This window comes from Melozone crissalis, unplaced genomic scaffold, assembly GCF_028551555.1.
Source record: "Melozone crissalis strain CALT ecotype California unplaced genomic scaffold, PUWL_Pcris_2 ptg000016l_1, whole genome shotgun sequence".
NCBI classification, from domain to species: domain Eukaryota; kingdom Metazoa; phylum Chordata; class Aves; order Passeriformes; family Passerellidae; genus Melozone; species Melozone crissalis.
Genome location: NW_026535794.1, coordinates 44,408,953 through 44,431,967, shown reverse-complemented (window position 1 = coordinate 44,431,967; position 23,015 = coordinate 44,408,953). Strand labels below are relative to the sequence as shown.

The following is a 23,015-nucleotide window of genomic DNA, read 5'->3' as shown; positions in this document are numbered from 1 at the left end:
GAAGACTTGCAATCTGTCCCTGTTCATTTTTCCAACCAATCTCCTCAGGCTCAAACAGACTTCAGACATTCAAAAGCAAAACTTGTTCAAAATATTCACTCCGTTCCTTAAGGTGGAGTAAAGTCAACCCAAAACACTTTGGGCTGTAAAGAATGTCAAGATCAATGTGACTCATTGTGCATCCTCACTGCCTATCTCTGACCTGCCATTATCAGTATAAAGTCAGCTTTCCACCCCTTTCTATATCCTTCAGAGAAAGCCAACCTATGGCCCTCTGGCTGCTGGAAATCAATCACCAGTGCTGTTATATCACTCAGAGGGTCACTGTCCTGGATTTGACAATTCCCAGACACACTTTGAGAGTTAACAATCTACAGATACTACACCAAACAAGCAGTTTACAGGTGGCTATCATCTGTAAACTAAAAAATGTTTGATTATATAGAGCTGAGCTGCATGTGGGTAGCTGTGCTCGGGGTCTGAGTGACCCTGGGCATGCTGGCCACATTCATTAAGGGTGATGTAGCCATACTGGTTAGCAAAATAAACAGCTGCAGCCCTGCAGCTTTTTCTCTTAATGCATGACTTAATTGTAGAATTACAGAATGTTAAGGGATTGGAAGGGACCTTAGAAATATCTAGTCCCAAAACAGACAGGGACACCTCCCAGGTAGGTCACAGCCTTATCTAACCTGGCCTTGAACAATGGCAAGGCTGGGGCATCCACAACTTCCCAAGGCAACCTTTTCCAGAGTCTCACTACCCTCACAGTAAAGAATTTCTTCCTAACATTGAACCTACATTTCCCCTCTTTCCGTTTGTACCCATGTACTAATGGCACAGGACACTTTCAAGAAGAAACATGAACCAAAGTACTTGAGAGGTCTGTTTGTCTTTTGATCTAAAAAGCCAGGATCTTTTAGCTCAGTGTGAAGAGGTCAAAGCTTTTTCCCCAGTAGTCAGCAGGTCACCATGGGCCACATCCCACAAAAGGCTCTGTCTGGGAAGAATGGTATTTGTCCACTTTCAAGCTCTGACCACCTTTGCCTTAGGTCCCCAGCTGTCTCCCTTCCCTGCACATTGCTTTGACATTACTTATCTTTCTTTGACAAATGCTGTTCCCTTGTACCTTCATGGCTTCTTACATTTCCTTTCATGCCACCTGTTACCTGTTGCCTGTGTCCCTGCTGACACACACCGATAGGCTTCTCTCATAGTGGTGTAGCAAAAATGCTTTCAGGGAGCTCTCCCTTCTTGCTTTCTACTCCATCTGAATACCACTGCCACAAGGACAGCAGAAACTGAAGAAAGATGAATCTAAAGGAAAAATACATGGAAGATACAAAGCAAGGGGAATGAATCCTACAGTGCTGTAGAAGAACAGGTTGGTGTTATTTTTGGCAGATCACTACTGCTTTAAATAGTTTTTAGGACTGAGTCTTAAAACGTGTTAACCAATTTAATGGTTTAAAAACTGAGTGATTTGCAAATGGAATTAATGAGCCAAAGGAGAAAAAGTGTTCAGAGAAGAGTTGCTGTAGTCATGTAAAAATTGGCATCCTGAAGCTGACCAGGGAGCTATCTACCCAGTACCCTGTTTTCAAGAGAAGCATGTTTGAAAAAGCCTTTTTATTTCTCCTCAGGATATAATTCTTGGGTATTGAAATTCTTTCATTTTAAATGCCAGTACCTTAACACTCTAGGGCTCTAGAGGAGAGAAATAACAAATTTTGGTTCTAATGACAAGTTAAGTTACAAATAATTAAAAAACCCCAACAGATGATCCTTTATCCCCACACTTCTGCCTTTATCCATGCACTAAGTTGCATATCACTCCACATTTGTTGCTAGAAAAAAGCAACATCCAGTACATGTATGAAAAGATTCAAGGAATCACTTAATGGCTTCCGGAGGTTTTCCTTCAGTCCTTTCCTCTGGTGGCAGTAATGCTGTGCTCTGTAACTGCAGTAGGCTAAGATGCATAACTGTGTTTATTTCTACATCTGTACCTATCTAGCTATAAATCTTCTCATTCAAATTTCCCAAAGCATCTTACAAAATAATCTGCAGAACCCTTTATTAAATCAGGTAACATAACCTTCTTATGGATGGGCATACTAAAGAGCCAAGGTACTCTGTGTCACAGAGTAAATGAGTTAAACTGAGAACATCAGTCTATCAGCTGTGAAGTCAGGAGCCCTGACCCCACTTCCTCCACTTGCTCAATTTGCCAAGCCACACGCACATCCCTCAGTCCAATTAATGTTGCCTTGCCCTCTCCTTCCATTCCTCTTATTTCAAGAGCAAAGTGCTTTTGTCAGCACAATTCTTTAACAATGAGAACAAATGGGAATGAGTATCTAACATCTCTTTTCAAAACCAAGCATAAACCATGCTTTTTGTATGCTTGCCTTTTTTGGTTTGTTTGCATTTAATCCTACAGAGATAATTAGCTGGACAGAATTGAGAAGGCCAGGCAAGCAGCTTCACTTCCTCAGTGTCAGGAAGAAAAAAATTCAGTTGATGGATCTGCTAATCAAGCAAGATAAATGCTGGACTGTACATCCTTCAGCCATCACTTATGGTAGCTGGTTTATGAGATAACACAAGCCACAGAGGTTCAAGTTTTGTAACTTCTTCCATGTTTTCCTCTATTAAACAAAAGGAGAGAGTGCAAAAGCTTTCTGCCTGAAGAAGGGGCTCACTTGAAGTACTTTCACATTGAAAATTATTGACTGAGTATAATTTTGCAAAAAGTAAAGGAAACATTTTTTAAGTAATCTTTTAAATACAACTAAAGGTTTAGTTGAGGAGTAACTCTGGTGGGCTGTGGTAAAGAAGAGAGGAGAAAAAAGTTTTACCAGGATTAAGGTGACTTTATATGAGTAGGAGGGACTGCCAATTCTTTCACATAGAGTTACAAAATGGGAAAAGAGTCATACTACAAATCAGCCTCTCTCTCTAGATTGCAAGAAGGTTAGTAATTCTGCTTAAGAAATACAATCACTTCCATGATGAGGGACTGAATTCGCAACTTTTTCTGGCTAACCACGAAACCTACTTGTCACTGAATTTTCCCAGGAGGTTGAAATACAAAGCTCAATATTCAGTGCAGAGTCCATAAACCACCTGAGGAGACCTTCAAGAAGCAACATTTCTACCTTTGCAGACCCTTAGAAGTCAAGGGGTCACATGCTTTCTCTTCCAGTTGCACCATCCAGTCACTAAGGTTTATAAACTGCTCCATTATTACACAAAACACATGGATTCACCTCAGCAAATATCATTTTACATTGATGAACTTCTGACTACAACAAAGAATGAGCCTCTTAACAAAACTCATTTAAGAACCTCAACCTGACCTAGACAGGAGGAGGAAATTAGGGGCAATCTGTCCTTGAAGTTACCAAAAAGTGAACTGGGCAATGCAATGGAAAATTTGACACCAGGAACAATCCTGCTTTGGCACAGCAACAAATCAAGTTATCAATTATCTTTTTTTATCATCTGCTGTTGAATTATGTGAACTGAAAGATAGTATAAATACATTGGAATTGTTAATTTTAGAAAATACATTAAACTACTGGTATTTCATTTCACAGGTCAGAATAGATAAATTATTTTGAAACCTGAGTCTATGCTCCTGTTCATACCAAACAGTGACCTGCTTTAATAACTGGGAGAGATTATCTGAGAGGACAATGGCTTAAGTACATAGCCTTGAAAGTACATGGTCCAGAATCAATAATAAGTACAGAAAGTTGCCTAGTTTTTAAGGTAATTTGTTATCTTATTAGACTTCCATGGCACTCGGCAGTTAGCTATTAATGCATTTTTAATTATATCTTCACTGAATAAAGAAGAATAAAAATATTAATTGTTGAATTTTTCCTTTCTGTGAAGGAAAAGGAGTAAAGAGAAAAGGCGTGGCAATGACTAACTAATACTCATCATTCAGCCCTGATGTTCTTGGAGTGTTCATTAATTTTTCTGATCTGAAGTAAACTATAATGTGTCAGCCTTTTAAATAAACAGAAATTATACTGGAATCAAGTGCTGGTGTTCTTCAGAAGATTATAAAAACATGGCAACATAACATTGTTTTACTGCAAAATGACAGAAGAAATTCTGAGTTTGAGCAAAATATAATTTTCAAATGTGCTAAGCAATACTGTAGTACATAAAGAAACAAAAATAAACTCTGAGAGGAGTCCAACTAAAAGCACTGCACAAAAACATTGCAGTTAAAACTATGATCATTAATAGCATAGGATCAAAATCCCTCACCTTGACTCACAAGTCAGTGGGAGAAAGAGTAACTGATTTATGTTTATTCAAATAGTTCCAAAACAGAAAAACAAATAGTAAGCTTCTTTCTCTCAATGAATGACACCTTCTGGAGAAGCACATTTTACAACAGCTTTATCCACATTTTGGGGTGTAACTGTTTGGGAGACAAGAAAGCAGTCTCATGTTCAACAAAAGCCATGCCTACTTCAGCGATCTCTAGGGCCATTACAGCACCCCACAGTTCCTAATTAACCCTATTTTCTTGCTGTTAAACCTTCATCATTCTCCTGTGATTGGTCCTGTCCAAATCATGGAAAACAACTGCACAAAACCACCATAACTAATTTCAACCATTTAGTTAATAGAAAGTTTACTTTTAATTTCAGTAAGAGATCTCCTGCACTTTTCCAAACATATGCATGATGTAGTCTGTAATCTGCAGCCAAGATACAGGCATAAATTCTAGAGATTGCCTCATACTAAGCAGGGATTTGATTATATTCATAGTGGAAAATGCTGCATAAATGAGAAAATGCCCTATGGATTCCCTTGAGGTGGCATCTCCAATATCAAGTTAAAAAATCAAACCAAACCAAAATTTAAAAAAACATCCCTCCAAATCAAACAAAACCAAAACTAAAATACAACTTTAAAATAAATTTAAAAAATACAGCTGTAGCAGCTGCTGCCCCTCCCATGCAGCATTATGGTATCAGCTACTTTTACTGTTCCTGACCAGGATTTGTGGTCAGTGTATTATTCTGGAGTAGTCAATATGTTATTTTGGATGATGGTGATGTTAAAGCAAAGCACTGGACAGCCTGGTCCTTAGTAAACGGAATTGGGCAAGCCCTCTCAAAACAAAAAACTAAGCTTTTATTAGCTCCTTTTCTCATCACATTGTGTATGCCAGGAGGGAGATCTGAACAGAACCCACCCCTGCAGCCAGTTACTGTATTTAGAATGGGTCTGCAGTGCCAGAATGCAAAGAGGTGGATTACTTCTGACCTTTACCTAGTTACATGTATTCCCAGCTGTCAGCTACAGCTTGTAAGCTCCAGTGATAAGAAATCAGCTTTAACAGTCCTTTGGTGATCATGTTTTGCAAGTTTTGCTGCATTTAGAATGCAAAAATTATTATGTGGTATAAAAAAACCTGATTATACCTCACATGATAATCCAAACAATAGCAGAGAGAAGTTGTGCAGGCTCTCTAAAGAATGGGAATCTTAGCTTTTAACATCTACACAAAAAACTGAGGGTTGTGACACAGCGATGAGGAGAAAAAAAATGGTGTTGTGTTTTGGTCGATTTTCAACAAACAAAACTAACAGAACTTAATTGCCTTGCAACATCAGTAAGGGCATTCCATTCCAAAAAGGTGCTTGAATGTTTCAATTTTCAAGGAGTTCAGTATAATTCCTAGTACATCTAACTTAAAAAGGAAGACAATGCTAACTCCTGTGGAAAGACGTATTATTGCAACTCACTTAATTTAAAATTTTATTTAGAGTAAAGCTACTTCTTTGAAACAAAGGTAGAAAGAAGGTGGGATAAAGCAAATACACAGAAGGTCCAATGATGAAATCACTCTCGCAGGAGCTGAGACTCAGCTTCTATTTTTGTCATTCCTGTCATCATAGTATTAAGACCTTGGGAGGAGGATATATGATATGTGATGGGGCCAGCTTCCATGATTTCACCCAACACCATACTTCCACTCATAAACAGCTAAAATAATTACAATATAACTACTCACAAGCACTGCCTAACACAGGTCAGATGCTGCCTCAGAAGGGTATTGTAAAGTTAAATAATTGCAGACAAAACACTGGGAAAGCCTGAGGCTAGGTCATTGCATCACTGCAAGGTTGTGTGCCACAGCCACTGAACAATATTACTGGAAGTTTGAAGAAAAATAATGAATGATCCCATTGTTGCACTGGGTCTGTCATAATCCACTAATGTATTCTATATCAGACAGGGGAATGAAGGCAATTCAGTAGGACAAAGGGTTAAACTGGAGATAAGAAGCACTGAAAAAAAATGTGTGGAAAAATTTTCACAGCTACCCTTCCTGCAATGTTTCAGTGAGTTCTCCTCTCGTCAAAGAAGAACTTACAATTAGTCTGTGAATATCCCCTGAGGATAGCTATCCATGTCAGATTTCAGGATATTAGATTAAACACAGAGCTTATGTTACTTGTGCAGAGTGTGAAAATTATCTTCCCGCCCCCTCAACGCCTTCCCCAACTGTCTCTCCCCAGCTCCCGCCTCGGCACCAAACTTCCACAGCTGTGCTCTCACACTGAGTGCTAGACTGGTTTTCTACTATTAGTTGCTGATATCTAAAATCACCTTTCCTTTTAAGAAGAAGTCACTGCTGGCAGCCATCTATCCAAACCTAATTCTTAGGGAGTTCTGCTGGTACTCTGTATCCTATGGTGCTTAGAAACTAAACACACATTTGGGAAAGTAGTCAATTATTTCTTTTTTGCTTCACTGAAACAGATACACACCTTAGATGAGCTGGTGCCCCCAATATCTGAGGTAGTTAGAAATTTTCTGCAGTTTTGCAGGGAAAGATCTGAAGAATGGCTTCTTGTATGCCTGAACTGATCTACTGATCAGCCTAGACAGTTTTCGTGCTTGAAAGCAAACACTCTAGGGAAATTTTTACGGAATATTTCCCTTACATCACTTTTTTGTGCCTTTTCTACCTGTGCAGGAGAAATTCACAGCACTTCTGTCACAGCAGCTGCTAATGTGAAGAGAGAAGGGACTCTATCTCATTTGCTCTGATCTGCCATGTGTCCAGCATATGAATTTCGGTCTTTTATTTCTGAGCTTATTTTAAAATACATTATACCAGTTACATCAGAGAGAAACCAGGCATTAAGTTTTCTCAACCTATTTCTGGCTGGGTTGTTGAAAATTACCACCTCCACTTCATGCCAAATTTTTTTAACAAGTTCCAGGTTTCCTTCATTCTTCCAAGCCCGGAAGTCAGGTGTTCTGCAACTTGAATCATGAGACCAGCAACATTAAATTAGAAAAGATTCTGTATGGAACAAGACTGGAAACTCAGCAGACACCCAGCTGAAAGTCACTGGGAAGTTTTATATAAGTGTGTGAAGAGCACAAAGCGCAGGTTTCATATACACATTCACGTAAAATTGATGCTGCAAGAGACAGACATGATTTTAGCCATGCCTAGCAAGTTTAGCCCAGGATTATAGCAATGCTAGCATTAGATAAAGAGACACCATGTAAATCCCTTTGATATGCATTTTGTGCATTACCTAAGTAAGACACAAGAAAAGCTACCTACTAGCATGAAAATGTGTTTGATATTTTTGTGATCGAGAAGCAGAATATTTTTATTTTTCCACAGAGCAAAAGTTCAAGGGATGAGACAGTCCCAGGAGGGAAACACAAAGAAGATTCCACTTAGAGTAAAGCTGGATAAAAACAGATTGATCACCTGTAAGCAGACAACTAAAATTAACCTGGAAAGGTGCAAGATCAAAGAAGAATTTCAACAGCCTAAGGGGAAGGAAGAAAGATGTCACATCCTCAAAAAGGGTAAAGTCATAAATGATGCCTTGCCTTAATGAAAGATGAAGAAAGATGCAGACTACTATTGAGAAACAGAAAACTGAAGAATACAGTATTATTAAATTGCCAAAGAAAGTACAAAATTAAAGTGTGGTGGTTCCTGCCAATTGGTACCTGACAGCTTCCATTCTGAAAGATATTAAGTTGTGTGATAGAATGAGGAAATAAAATAAACACTGTCTGCCTAAGACATCATGTTAAGAGAGACTGTACTCAAGGGCATGAAGATGACATTTCAAAACAGAAAGAAACAATTGCAAATTAGTATCTTTATAGTGATAGGTAAAACATCTTTCAATTTAAAGAAAAGCTCTGAGAATAAGACTTTACATGAACCATTTTTGGAGCTGACTTTACCATAGGATAAGGCATGAGCAGCTAATAACACCAAATCAGAAAGAACAGAACAAGGTGACTCTCTGATGTCATTCTTAGCTTTGAAAGTCTCTTCCGGACAATGGTGTGGAAAATTAAAAAAGATTCAGCATAAAAGACAGAGCAGCTGAACTACCTGAAGTTTATAGACAATATATCCTATCTGCAAAATATGACTAAGCTGAGCAAGGAAAGTCAGCACTGGATGCAGCTAAATGAGCAAGAAATACAATTCTTCAGAATATTCCAAAAAAAGGATTAGGACAAAGAATATAACTTTAAAAAAAGGACCAACCTTTTCCTTGAATAGCTATAAAAGAGAACGTGAGTTACGACATTGATGCATACAAAAGACAACCACAATAGAGGATTTAGGGAATTAAATACTTATTTGGTAGTTCACTAGGATGCCTAGACAATGCTGCCTGCTGCTCATGTTGTTCAAATGAGACCAAAGTTGTATAATACCAGCAGTCTGCATTTTTAACAATCTGGAGCTTCAGCAACTGCACATATATTTCTACCCCCTCATTTCATTCCCAAAGTCAAGCTATTACTCCATTCAACCAAAGGAAATATTTAAAGTAGATAATTAGGAAATTAGCTAAAGCCATGCAAAAAAAAAAAAAAAAAAAACAACAAAAACCCAATGAGATCCTGCAGCTAAGACCATGTTCGGATCATCTTTCATCTCACTTTCGAGCAAAAAACCACCACTGTGGCTTTTTCTGACATAGTGCATCATATCTATCAGTTTCCCATGTCTGCACACATTTAGAAAGAAGCCAACAGTTTAACTTTCAATCCCACACTGAAATGCATGAAAACAGGATTTTACAGAACATATAGAAGTCAAAATCTTTCCCAACTTTTTAAGCACTTTGATTTGACAACTCGGCAGTCAGCAAGCTTTTCACAGCCATAAACATCCCCAGCTAGTTGCAAAAGAGGATGCTGGCTTTCAGATGTGAAATTTCACTTCAAGTGCTTTTCCCTTCCTGCTTACAGGCATTCCCTTGACTTCTTAGCACTGCTGTTGGCATGCTAAATGCTGAAAGACAGGTTTTTAAAAAGAATGTTACTTTGCTTTTGCAAAGGCTTGTTTTTAAGCAGTTTAACATCTAACTAAATCTAAGCAATCACCACTCGCATGTAAGGAAGAACAAAAAACAAGAGGAAAACATAAACAAAAAAGAAAAGGTTAAAACACAAATAGAGTATTAAAAATTCCCTTCAAGTAATCTAACATGCAATTAATAGCCCAGATACAAAAACAAATACACAAGTCACCCGGTATAGATTTTCTATACTGACTTAATTTCCTGTATGAGGATCTTCATTTATAGGGACCTCTTCAGCACAAAGTGATGCTATCTCAGCTGCAATTTCACCTTTGCAGACAGGCTAGAGTTTAGAAGTTCAGTGTGTCCTGCTTCTTGAAAACTGAGTCTCTTGAATTTCTGTAGCTCTCTGTTCTCCATTTACTATTTTCAGTTCTCTTCCTGAAGAGCAAAGAGTTGAAGTGTGACCTTTTTTACTCACTTTAAATCTGACCTAGAAATGCACAGGTGAAATTTAACAGACTGATCCTTAATCTGAGGACAGGTATGGCATGGCCCACTCATTCTGCAGAAAAATCAGCCCATACATGTAAAAGTATAGCCAGGTCTGGTGCTTATTTGTAGAAGTGGAATTTAGTTCTCTGCTTTGTATGATCATCCTGGGCTAATCTCAGCGGCCATCTGTATGGAGGGGTGGGATAAGGGCATTTCCCCACCCCACAGAACTGATACAAGGTTGTCCTCAAAACTATGGCTCATTATGGATTGTGAGGAACCTGAGGCTATATAAGTAAATACCTAAATGTCTCCCTTTGTTTCTATGTTTGGTGAGAAATCAGAGGGACCACTATGACATCCTGCATAGCCAGGCTCTTGCTCCTTTCTTTCTGCCAGTACTGATGGACCCTCTTAGATTTGTCTCATAGCAAGTTCATCTTTTTATCAGATTTCACAGTCTGATTTTACACAGTATACCAGTTTATTTTCCATACCAGATACTGAACAAGAGATCATAATCCCAAACTTCCTCCAGTTAATGGTGAATTCCCCACCACACTTGACAACATTTAACTGCACCCAAAAGACTTTTCATCCCTACTGTCTCCTACCACCCCAAAAGATACACTGTCACTTATTAGTGACAGAAATAGTAATCAAACTTGTCAGGGCCAGATCACAAAGTGGAGTGAATTATATACATTCAGTGTCACCAACATGAACAAAATGCTATCAAAACAACTTTACTTTCGACCTAATCATCAGGAAATAAATGTTGCATCTCACACTCAGCTTGAATACATGAATAAGTAGCAACAAGTGTTTCGATATTCTTTACTAAAGAATACTGAATACTTTTCTTTTAGAAACAAATTGAAAACAAAGTTGAAACAATTCCCCATCAAAACCAAAAAAATGCTTTTTTCATGTTCAGACTGTAACCTGTGCCTTTTTTTCCTTTTTTCCTTTTGATGGGTTTTGAATATAATATTCTGTGACTAGTGACCAGTGTTACTAGTATTAGAGGCAAGAACAAACACACCTGATCATTAGGTGGCTCTGTTGCTACTTCTGCATCTTAATGTCTGCTTTGGGAGGGCTGACTTGTGAAGCTAACTCCTTCAGGATTTGGCTCATAAAGGATCAGTGACTTCTAGCATGCTCTAGAGTAGCAACAAGGGAAAAACCTGGTGTTGCTAGCTGCTATCTCATCTTTTTACTTCAGGCAGCACTGGGAAACACTGCAAGGCAGAATTTATCACTGGGGACAAGGGATCAAGAGAGCTGAAATTAGAAAAGACAGTTTGGCTGCTTTCAGTTCAAGTGGAAGTATTATGAAAAAGTGTTCCGAATTATGTCACACGGGGCAAATGTCACTGCAGTTAGTAAGAACTTACTGTGCCAGCAAATGTCAGGACAAATTACACAGCAGGACAGGCAAGATGTATGTCACATTCACTTCCAAAAGGAAAAGGCTTCCTCCCACTGCCAAGAACCTGCTCCCATTTCCAAGCTGATTTAAATCAAATTGCTCTTATTCAAATCAAAACAGCATAGATAGAGTACTGCAGTGACACAATGTGCAGTTCTTCAGATCCTTCCCCACTTGCATGGATGAAAGGCTTTGATTCTACACCACCTTAAAACACCATCACCTCAAGGCTACTGAGTTGTGTATGTAAATGGCTGCCTGCAGGTTCCTGAAGGCACTGCTTACTATGCTGATGAAAAATGTCTCACTGTCCCTATGCTCCTGGGTCATACCCATCCAGTCTTTCTTGCCTCTTTGATCATATATTCTTTGCAGAAAGATGCATTTTCTCTTTATGTGGGACCCAACATAGCAGAACAACTGAGGTCTCATCAAGGCTAGAAATGTGAATAATAGGTACATAAAATTCAGTGCACCAGAAAGGAGGAAGACAGGACTAAGTCATTAGCAAAATATTTTTTTTTAATTTAAGTATAAGAAAGTCTTCTGCTTTACTGCAAACTCCTAGGAAAGTGAACTCATTTTGATTCAGCTAACTTTAGTTTAAAAATAAATGTTTCAATTAAAAATTACTTCAATATGGAGAAAAAACATGACCTTATGTTCTACAGAGGAAATAAACAAACAAAAAACCCACAACAAAACTAGAGCTACAAAATATTTGGATGAGTTGAAGAAAATGTTTGTTCCATTTTTAACTTTTCTAATCTAGGATTTTCAGAGGTTTTCAGGCCTTCATTTTCATGACATGAATATTTACTGAAACTCATCTAGCTTCTTGTAACATTGGAGTATTTGTGTTGAGTATAAACCAGAAGGTCATTTGTTCCTTCACTTCCTAAGTTTTGTCTGGTTTCTCAATCATTTCTCAGCCAAAACTGGATAAACATGGCCAAAGGGTTATCAAGAATAATCCCCACAAACAAATCACAATTTAAAAGCTCAGGAATTCAAAGTCCGGCTTTGATTTAAGCCACTATTACATCCAATTATTTTTTCTATCCAACAGCTGTAGGCTACCATCAAGAATCACTATACAACATATATTATATAAGCTGTACTATATATACTATACCAATACCAAGAGTCACTGTAGTAGATCATCTCAGGTGCTTTGAAGCAGGGCATGCACAGCACTGAAAGATCAATGAAGTTTTAGGTGAAGACCAAGATGGTTCACAGAGGTAGCTGAGTTGCAAGCTCACATTTTCACACAGCAGCACTGCAGGGATGACAGCCTTTGGCAAATGAAAAGTAACAAAGCAACTCTGGGGCTCTAACAATTCTGCTGTGAAGCAGCACCAATAAATCCAGTTAACTAAGACACTGCAGAATACTCTGACCTGGTACATTTTTCTTAGCCACTAGTACAAGTTCTCCTCAGATACTCAGATACTCAATTTGTGTGCAACTCTGTCATTGACTGCTGTTCTGAATGGCTGGGCTTGAGCTATGTCTGTGTAAGCACAATTTGCCTCCATGTATTCAGCCTCTAGCCCCAGAAGGGCTGCTGCAAGAATGCAAATCCTATTTGGAAGGATTACTTGCCACGCAACAGCCAGAGGCCCTGGCCAAGGCTGGGCTCCCTGCTGTGCCAAGAAGCACAAACTCAGGAAGCTCTGATCCAGAGAAGGACATGATTAAAGCAGGCAAGGTGGCACAGGAAATGGCATTGTCCCTTCTCACGGGCAGAACCAAAGCTGCCACTCCCCATCCCCCCGCACACACCTGGTGTAAAGGTGTTCAAACAGGAAAGCACAGACCAGCAGGCATTTGTACTTGCGGGAGCTGGCAACAACAGGGGGCAAAACAGATTCCACTGGGGCACTTGAGCGTGGACACCAGGGGTTACACAACCACCTGGTAGACGAAATAAAACTCTCTAGAGAAATGCCTGCTATCTAGACCAGATCCTACCTTTTTTTATGATCCATGTACATTCCTTCCTAACAAGAGTTGTGGAAAATTACTGGAATGTCCCAAGTGCTCAAGTGTTTGAATGTGTTTTTCCTTTTAAGTTGTATCTGCCTATTGCTTGTCTTTGCATTTTCTGAATACTTTATACATGTCATTCCTGTTATTTCAGCATGCAAGGGAGCCCCCCCACTATATATCTACAGGATGCAGTGCCACACTCTGTTACATTCCCCACCTAAGGATCTCTTCAATTTAGTTCTTCCACAAAAGAAGGAGACTGGTTATCTCACACTTGTGGAAATGCCAGACTGATAACACTGGTGGTCATATTTCCATACATAATAGAAGCAATGGCAGAGCACTGCACAGGACTGTTCCCTTATCATTTAACACTGGCTAGGGAAAATGAAGAAATTAAGAGCTGCACTGACTTGAGCTGAAAGTCCTCTCTTCAGCTGCTCTGGGTTAAAGCAGAGACCAGCTAAGCCCAAATGAAGATGCCTCTTTTTCCAACTGCTCAGCTGCTTGATTTGAGCTCTTGAGTAATACAGAGCTGGTATGGTTTTGCATTTGCTTTGTAGCAAACTTGTCTTGATCCAAATTGTTAAAATATGAAGTCCCACATAGCCACTCCTCAGACACGCAGAACTACATAATCTCGAAAATGAGAAATTTTACTTTAAAACAAGCTCAGTTAATGTGTTTCTCAAGTATTTCTACCAGCTTCAAGTAGCTTTTTGAAATTCTGGATTTTGTACCTTCCCTGAAAGTAACTCAGTAAAGGAAACATTCAGAGTAAGTGAGATTATATCTGGGCATCAGGCAAAAGATGCCCAGCAAATCTATCAAGCTCTCCACCACCTTCAGTTTAGACCAGTAAGTAAATATTTTTACTGGTAGAGGAAAAAAAAAAAAAAAAAGGAAAATCAAGCAGGTTTTGTAAACAAACCATATACCAATCCTGAAAGTGAAAAATGAAAACTGTACAAAGAAAACAGCAAAACTTGCATCTCCAGTCAGAGACATGTTATGTCATTTAGTTTAGAGACCTCTTCTCCTGATTATCTGCTAAACTAGATACAGGTTTCAAATCTACTTCAATCTACAGCAATTAATAACCACATAAAAAGATGCCTTAGGTGAGCAGGAAGGTCTTCTATTAGCACATGGTAAAAATAGACAACCTGTAGAGCTATCTGAGCAGGTACTTCATATAATAAAACTTTGAATTTTACAGGCCCCAAGGATCCAAATTTATCATTGGCTTTTGAAGCTTTAGGCTTTTTTGGATCTGCATATCATCCACTTATGTCATTAATAACTGGCCACAGTTATTAGCAGTCAGCCACTAGGCTGAACAAGCTTTGAAGAACACATCCACTACCATCTTGGGCAGGGCCACAAAAGGGAGCTGCACTGCAATGAAGAGACACTAAGCAGCAGAGAAATCCATTTGTGCCTTACCTTGTAAGGGGAAGAGCAGATGCCTTCAAACATATCTATATCCACACAGTCCATTGGTTCAGATCTTCCTGGTGATCAAAACTCTTCTAGCTTCTTGCTTTCTTATTTTTTAATCTGCCAGCTGGTGCAACCTGTAAATTTACAGAAGTGGGTGTATTATTCCAAGATGTTTATTCATCTCATTTTATAAGACATTCAATTTAAATACATATGGCTCTGTGCCATGTGGCTCCTATTGCTCTCCAGAGCTTTCAGTGTAATGGATTACAGACCACATTGTTTCTGTAGGTTATTGATTTTTGGGTGTATAAGTAGAAGACTCTTTAGGATTTCTTTGCAGACTCAGACTTTCCAGACTGTCACATTCCATATGTGTATATCCTACAGATTTCCCAACATGCTCCTAATGTTAAGAAATTCAAACGCTTAACAAAAAAACATGGCACAACTTGCATCTCCGAATCATCAATTTCTTTGTTAATTTATCTGTTAAAGGTTGATTCTTGATTCTTGTGGAAAGAGACTAAATTCAATTTAAATACTAGTTTCAGAATAAGAATGCTACTAATCTGAGAAAATGGAGGTTGACAGACTGGCCAAGATTTATACTCAGCAATCAAGGTAATAAAAAAGAAAAAACCTTCCCAAAAAGTGACCCTGGCCACTTTTCAGTGGTTTTTAGGAACAAAATGAATTAGTGGGACAGCAGGAAAATTCAGTCAAAGATTTTTTTTTAACTACTCCTCCTCCTACTGAGGAATCTACTGTTCCTCAAATGGAATACTGTTCCATTTGAGGAACAGTAGATTCCTCAAATGTATCCAGAGCTGCAATGCCTTCCAGGTATCTAAATTTGGTCATCTGAACCAAAAGGACTTCTGAAAACCAAGCAACAGGTTCTCTGCTTATACACTTTTCCTCTGTGAAAGCTATGAGGGAGTCACTTATATATGCTTGACTCCCCACTGCACTGTGTTCAGCATATAGAGCATTACCTCTGTACCTGACACCCCTCCCCAGCATCTTGATCCCCATATGCAGGATCCACAAGCAGGACACATTTTCATGGTAGATTTTACAAAAAACATATTGCAGTTTTCATGGAAGTTCAATTAAACAGCAGAGTGTAATTATCTGTTTACTGGCAGACAGGCAGCCCATGTTAGTTCAAGAGCTGCTTTGCTGGGCTGTATTCAACTGCTCAAACAACTGTTTCATTATGAGATTTCACCAGACACCCCTGGCTCCAGCATCATGGCACAGAAAATGGGATGCATATTTGTTGCTTTCCACATTTTGGCTCCTGCTGCTTAAAAGCCGTCCTTGCTCTCCACAGAAATTGTTTATGAGTATTTCAAAGGTTAGTATAGCTTCATGTATATGGGGTTTGCAGTATGCATATCCTCTGTAGGCTACTGTCTCCCTCCCTTTTTTATGATGGAAAATTGAAAATTAATTCACTTCAGTCAGAATGTCTAAAAATCCTAAGTGGTGACACTTTATACTATATGAACCACTTGCAGCTTTACATCCTGATGTAAATTCTCACCATGAAGGGTGGCACACAAAGCCACCCCATCCCTGCATGCCACATACTGATGGCACATGTTATATCTGGTTTGATTGTTATTCAAACCTGAAACTCCTGATGGAGCCAGAAAAAGCCTTGATCCTGGGACATGTTTTAAGGGATCTGTGCCTCTGCCTTAATGCAGACAGATCTCAGATCTGAAAGGTCACACACAATTACCCGAGAATCCTTGATTTTCAATCTCAGAGAAATAACAACATTACACAACATTTTACTCCCAACAAGTTTCAGGACTTGGTTTCTATGAAGTAAAAGGTTTGTCCTTCAGAAGCACTGAATAAAATGACAGTCATGACCTAATGTAGAGAAAAAATACAACACACACTCTTGCAAATTAAGCACCACAATGCAAACTGCTAGGAAAAAAAACTGAAAATGCCACACTATGCAGGTTATCTGAACATTTGAAGGCTATATTTGTATTCAGCCCCTGATTCTGGACCTCTCTAATTAGAAGAAATCCACCTTCATGACAGTGGAGCATGCAGAGACTGGCATGAGGAAGCAGCTTGCATTGCAATTCCACTATATATTACAATTTCTGCAGCATGCTTGTGCTGGGATTTTGGCATAATACTGTGTTACTCTTTCAGAATACAAATCCAACATAATGTCAAATACAATGTAAGTAAATACTTGTACTTTATACTTATACCTTATACTTTACTTCAAATAAGTAAATCTGATCTTAGTACATGAAACCCTCCTGCCATCTCAGGCCTGTTGGATGGACCAGGGCCTGTAGGTCAGGAGAGGCAGTCAGCATATTTATTGTGATCAATCTCTATTTCCCTATAACACCAAGGAATCCTAAAGCAAGCAGGGTTCAGACAGAGGTGAGTGGCTGCTGTCCCTTGAATGGTGGGTGCTTCGAAGAGGATCTTCACTGAAACATGGACTAGGACCACTCGACTTGGCAGAGAGGCAGTAGGTTAAGAAAAGGGACATCTGAGACACAGTCCTTGGCATGTGCCTGGACGAAAGTAAAAAAAACTTTGATGGCATTGTTCTAACACCTTACCATGGGTCACACCTCTGGTGACTTTGAAAAAGAAAACCATAGTTTTTGTTTCTTGGGTGACTTTCAATCTTCTGGAAGAAAAAAACCAAAGTACAAAGGGTGGACAGAGACTGCTCCATTGGCTTTGAGTGACCTATTTACAGTGGATGTGGGCATGGGCTAATGATAAGGACAAGCAGCAACTACTTCTGAGCTGGGAAAGACTCCCAGTGGTTGGAGTCTTTATGATTTCCAAATACCAAGGAATTCTATGCTACAGTCTACAAGTGTTATGAAACACCAGAATCAATCTCATCACACAACCTCCATTTTACAACCACCATAAAGGACTCTTAAATGTAGTCCTGCACGATCTACTCTAGAGGACTACCACTGGATTAAAATATGAATGCCAGTGATCCTTTAAGGGACCACAGAAGGTTTCTCTCACCCACGTCTTCCATAACCAACATATAGTACTGGTGGCTTGTCGTAAAACTATTGTTTTTCCTTTAGGAATTCAGTAAAAAATGATGTTTTATTGAAAGGCCATTCTTGGAAAAGTCTGCCTTAATAAGCTTAATAAGGCAAAGCGAGCTGTCCAGCCAACCCTTTTATTAAATCACACCAAAACTGCCTGAATTTATGCCATTGCAAAGACTGTTGGAAATTCCTGGCTGCCCTGGAAGCATATGTACCAACCTCAGAGGAAAAACTCACACATCCTTGTTGATTCATACTAATGTCGTTGTTTACAACGACAGGATGCATTAAATCCTGCTTCAATTACCAGGCATAAAAGCACTTGTGGGTTGACATGTGGTCTTCCCTCAATAGCACTATAATGGGGCTGAGGTAAACCAGCCTGCTGCAAACGGCATAATGTCTCCAGATGCCTGCATTCCTCTGCATGCCCCCACCCACCTCCCACCACGTCTCCTACTCTTTTCCCTTTGTCATTTTCTCTTCTTCCCACCTTTCTGTTTAGCCCTCCCTCTCCTTTTGTGCTAGCAGAGGTTGGAGGGCAACTGGCTAGCAAAATGGATTTACAGAGCAAGACCTGGGACTCTCAGTGGACTGGAGAATGCCCACGTGACAAAGAGGGGACAGCAAAGAAGAGGAAGCCAAGCTCTTCTCAGGGGCTCACTGAAAGAACAAGATGCAACAGACACAACTGAAAACACAAGCAACTGCATTTAAACAGAAGAAAACTCTCAGTGTGAGATTGGTCCAACACACATGCAGGTGACCCAGTGAGGCACTGGAGTCTCTAACCCTAGAGACTGGAGTCATTCAAAACTCAGCTGCACACTGTCCTGTGCACCCTGCTCTAGACGTTTTGAGCAAAGGGTTGGCTACACAACATCCAGAGGGACCCGGAACCTGAGCAGTTCTACGACCCTGTAAACAGAGCCCTGTTCCCAGATTTACTTAACTCTTTTTTTTAAAACAGGTTCACCATAGTATGTTACTGACCTGGCCAAATTACAAAGTTGATCCCGAACAGTGGTACAAGGATCTCAGTTGAGTTCTCCACATTTCACAAATGGAACGGACTGATGCAAAAATGACTTTGAAAATGTACCCAGATGTTAGAGATGCTTCTTACTCTAAGAATCATGCTGTTTCTTTTATTCTTCTCTTAGGACAAAAGCTCCAGTGGTCACTGCTGCCTGCGGCAAGATCAGTAGTCCTACTTTCAGCATTTAATGCATTAGCCACTTGTAAAATTACATTTATGTCTCCCCTTTATATCATGCTCCCAAATGGTGACTGCCAAGGCAATTTTTAGCAAATCTTTCCCTCAGCCTCCCATCACACTGAATAAAACCTGCTTTTCTGATGCAGAAGAATGAAGAGAAAGCATAGAGAATTCATTGCCATAATAAAGAACAAGTTGGACCCTTACTCAGATCCAGAGAGCTTTTCAAAGGAAAACTGGCAAGCATGCCAGCTCATACACATCTCTCAGGGAATGCTATCAGCAAACCAAAGGTCACAATGAGTGTTTTACCTGTGGATTACATATATCATCAGTGGCAAGGATTACTCAGTACCAAGAAGAGATGTATCATGTTCTTGCTCAAAGAGATGGCTAAGTGCTCTGCATAATTCATTTCCTCCATCAGCCAGGAGCAAGAGATAGGCCATTTTTTCCTACACCCATCACTCCTTATTTCAACAGTTACCACACTCCTGTTACTAATGATCTATTGGTAACACCTCTAACCTCACCATTCTGAGTCCTAGTATCTTAAACTCAAAGTCTGAAAAGCTTTATTTATAACAGACTACCCAGCAGATCCAAAGTTATAACCTGGGCTCACTCCTGTTTCTTTTGAAGAATAACTCAGTCTTCAGTCAGACAAGAGAGTTGACAAAGAAGCTTTCTCTTCGTGGATGTTAAGTTAAAAACTTAACAGAGATTTTCATTCTTCCTGTTTTGTATATTTACTGTGGCCAAGGCATGCCTCCAGATGAGTCACTTGTAGTTACCCCACAGTAACTGTGCCTAATGGTTTCCTTGAAATAATTCAGGGAATAACAAGATTTTTAGTTCACTTTAATTTCTACTGATTTTAAGCTTTCAATATCTTCAGTATCACAGTCATAAAATTGCTCTCTATCACTCAAAGAAGATCTGTGGTAGACACCATAGTTTCTTTAGTTGTGCTCCACAACACAGCTGAGCTTTGGATGCAAAAACTTAGTACTTATTCATAAAAAATCATAGGTTGCTTATTAATTAATTTAGTTTTTTAGTAAGCACAGCCAGGCATACCTGTTCATATTTTGCTCAAGCAAGGATGTCATGGAACCAGTCATGGAAAGTTTTCTACACATATCCACTAACTCTGACAAGAATAAATAATTTGCAAACACATACAATAGAATTTATTCAACCAATTGCTCCTATTTACCTGGCAATGGAATAATCCAATTTATAGCATGGCCAAAGTTTCTGGTCTACCTATGATACAATGAGCTAGACTGGAGCATGAGTTGGTTTTCATTGATCCAGCCAAGGTCTGTGGCATGGCCACCGAGAGGTTCAGCTTAGCTGAACTCTTGCTTAGGGGGAGCTGCAGGCTGTGAAGAAATGTAATCTGTGCTGATTCAGCTTATCTGCTAAGCCAAAACTCAGCCCTGGCAAGATCTCCAGTGGAAGGCAGCACCAGAGGAGATGCTACGGCACAAGCACTTAGGAATATTGCCTGCTGTTGCCAGGAGAGGGAAGATTGCCCAGTGTTTTCAAACTTTTAGAGGCAGTGACAACACATAAAATTTCTTTAATGTATGCACAATATTGCAGATATGTCAGCAGTATATTGAAACATCCATTTTTTAAACAGAAATAAAAGATTTTGCCAATAATAACCTTGTGTTTTGTTTTATTCTGCTGTTGTAACTGCAGATCTTGGGTGCAATCACATAATTGCATCTCTACCATTGTAACACCTGTAATTGGCTTCCCTCTTTCTTTAATCTCTCCAGTGGAAAGACAAAAGTGCAAACTATTCTACACCTGGCATTAGTCTAGAGAACATCAGTTTACAAGGGTAGAGCAAATTCCATCAGTTCTAATAGGATTAAAGGTATTTCTGCAGTTTTCAAATCCTCAGAAGTAACACATTTTTTTAAAAGGAATAACTGGTGTTCACACAGTTGATTAGCATGGTCCACCACAATCAGAATAGCTGGTAAGAAATTTAGCAGAATAATTTCACTGCATCTGCATGAAATATTACTTTATGATTCTGACTTACAGTAAGTCTGGCATAAACGAGAGGGGAATAGGTCACTCTGGGACAACAGCAGAGCAGACAACAGCCAATTGCTTGCATGTACAGTTTTAGGTCTAGTTAAGTTTTTAAGTCTCTAGAATATCTTCAGACACAGTGTCACTGTTACTATACTATTATCTATCCCTACAAATTATCTGGTTAAAATCATTCTGCAAATATCAGAGCTCATTCTGATGAACTTAACATAGATTTTAACAGTTGCATCTGCCTTCCAGGGATAGTGCAGCAAAGCATTCGTAGAAAATGTTTACTTAAATTTTCTTTTCCTTTTGAATTGCATTCCTTAATCTACTGATTTGCACACTTTCCCCTCTCCCCCCATCCCCCCCCCAAATAAAGGCCAGGTGTAAAATGCCACCCTCATTCATCAAAAGCATATTCTCATTGCTGATTTACCTTCCCAGGCAGTCAAAGGGTCATTTTTAAACATTAAATTGTCAATAGGATAAAGATGAACCGATCCTACTTGCTTTAATTAGCGGCTTTTTCCACAGCAGCCTCTCCATATAAAGGACTCCCTCCCTCCACAGACCTTGAATGCCTGACTGCTTTCTGCAGTTAAGAGCGGTGAATTTTCTCTGATACAGTAGATATTTTGTAGTACTGCTGCACAAGCATGGCCATTTATTCATAGCACAGTTCAATTTCCTTCCCCATTTTCCCCATATAAGTCTGTTCAATCCTTAATTACTTATACATAGTTGTTTTATCTCTGTTACAACCATCTCTGCAATCTGTGCTTTAAAATATTTTACTGAAACAGTCGTCTGGCCCCTCCTACTATATGAGATAAATATATGAAGGCTATGTCTAGTAAACTGCCTATCACTACTACAACAACAGGCTTTTTCTGTGGTTACACTTCTAGACATCTTTAAGAAAGGATGCAGTGCTCTACTTTAAATAAAACATGCAAGCCCCAGGCTCCCAGTTCATTTTGATATGGAGCAGTCTCGTGCCTTTGGCTGAATGTTACCAATACACATCTCTGCAAACTGGTCGCGACAAGCACCTGGTCGTTCCTGCCTGGAAAACAAAAAACCAAAAAAATCCTGCCTTCTACCCGAGATATGATGCTTTTCACGGAATGATAGATAGTAATGTCACCTTCCCTCGCAGCTCCCACCCATTCGAAAAGAGTGGCAATAATCCACACGCTATTTTCACGACGTACCTACCCCTGAAACTGCTTATTCACATATAACCGAGCCAGCTCGCCGCAGAAGGACAGCTACAACGCAACGCTCCTTAAACTATCAGCGCTGGCCACCAGGCTGCCGCCACTTCGGATCGCCTCTTGTGAAACAAGAGCAAGAAGATAAACCGAGGAGCGAACGCGTCTCACAAGCGGAGCCCCATCCCTCTCGCTCCGGAGCTGGTGCCGCCGAGCCGAAGCGAAGCGAAGCGAACCGCGCAGCCCCCGCCCCGGCGAGCAGGAGCCGGGCGCCGCTTCCCGCTGCCGCTCACCTCCTCTTGCGCTGCGGAGCGGGCGGCGCTGCTGCTGCTGCTGCTGCTGCCGCTACTGCCGGGCACCCTCCGCCGCCCGCTGCTGCCGCTGCCGCTGCTGCTGGCCCGGCGGCGGGCGGGGCTCCGCCGGCCCGGCCTCCCCGGGAAGGGTCCCTGGCTGCGGCAGGGCGGGGGAGGCGGCGGCCCCGCCGCGGGGCGCGGAGCGGCGGCGGGCGAGGCGCGGGCGGCGAATGCCAATGAGGAGCCGCGGCTGCGGCAGCGGCTGCCAGCGATGAGGGGCTGGGTCTTACCGGGGCTGGGTCTTACCGGGATCTGGGAGGGGGCTTTAGCCGTGATTGCGCCGAGAGGGAAGCCCGGGGTTTATGGGGGGCGGGCTGGGGAGGTTAAATGTACGGCAGGAGCTGTTGGCAGGAATACGGTGTGACAGGGAAATTAC

General features: G+C 40.3%; 1 protein-coding gene across 2 annotated transcripts in view; it reads right to left on the bottom strand.

Moving 5' to 3' along the window:
* Nucleotides 1-22,541, bottom strand: part of TMEM108 (transmembrane protein 108) — a 162,184-nt gene extending 139,643 nt beyond the window's left edge. For both annotated transcript variants that reach the window (XM_054273985.1, XM_054273987.1), the window contains exons 1-2: nt 22,291-22,541; nt 14,716-14,846 (exon numbers count right to left, since the gene is read on the bottom strand). The gene's annotated coding sequence lies outside the window, so the exon portion shown is untranslated. The remainder of the gene's footprint in view (nt 1-14,715; nt 14,847-22,290) is intronic.
* Between the last annotated feature and the right edge of the window lie 474 nt (nt 22,542-23,015).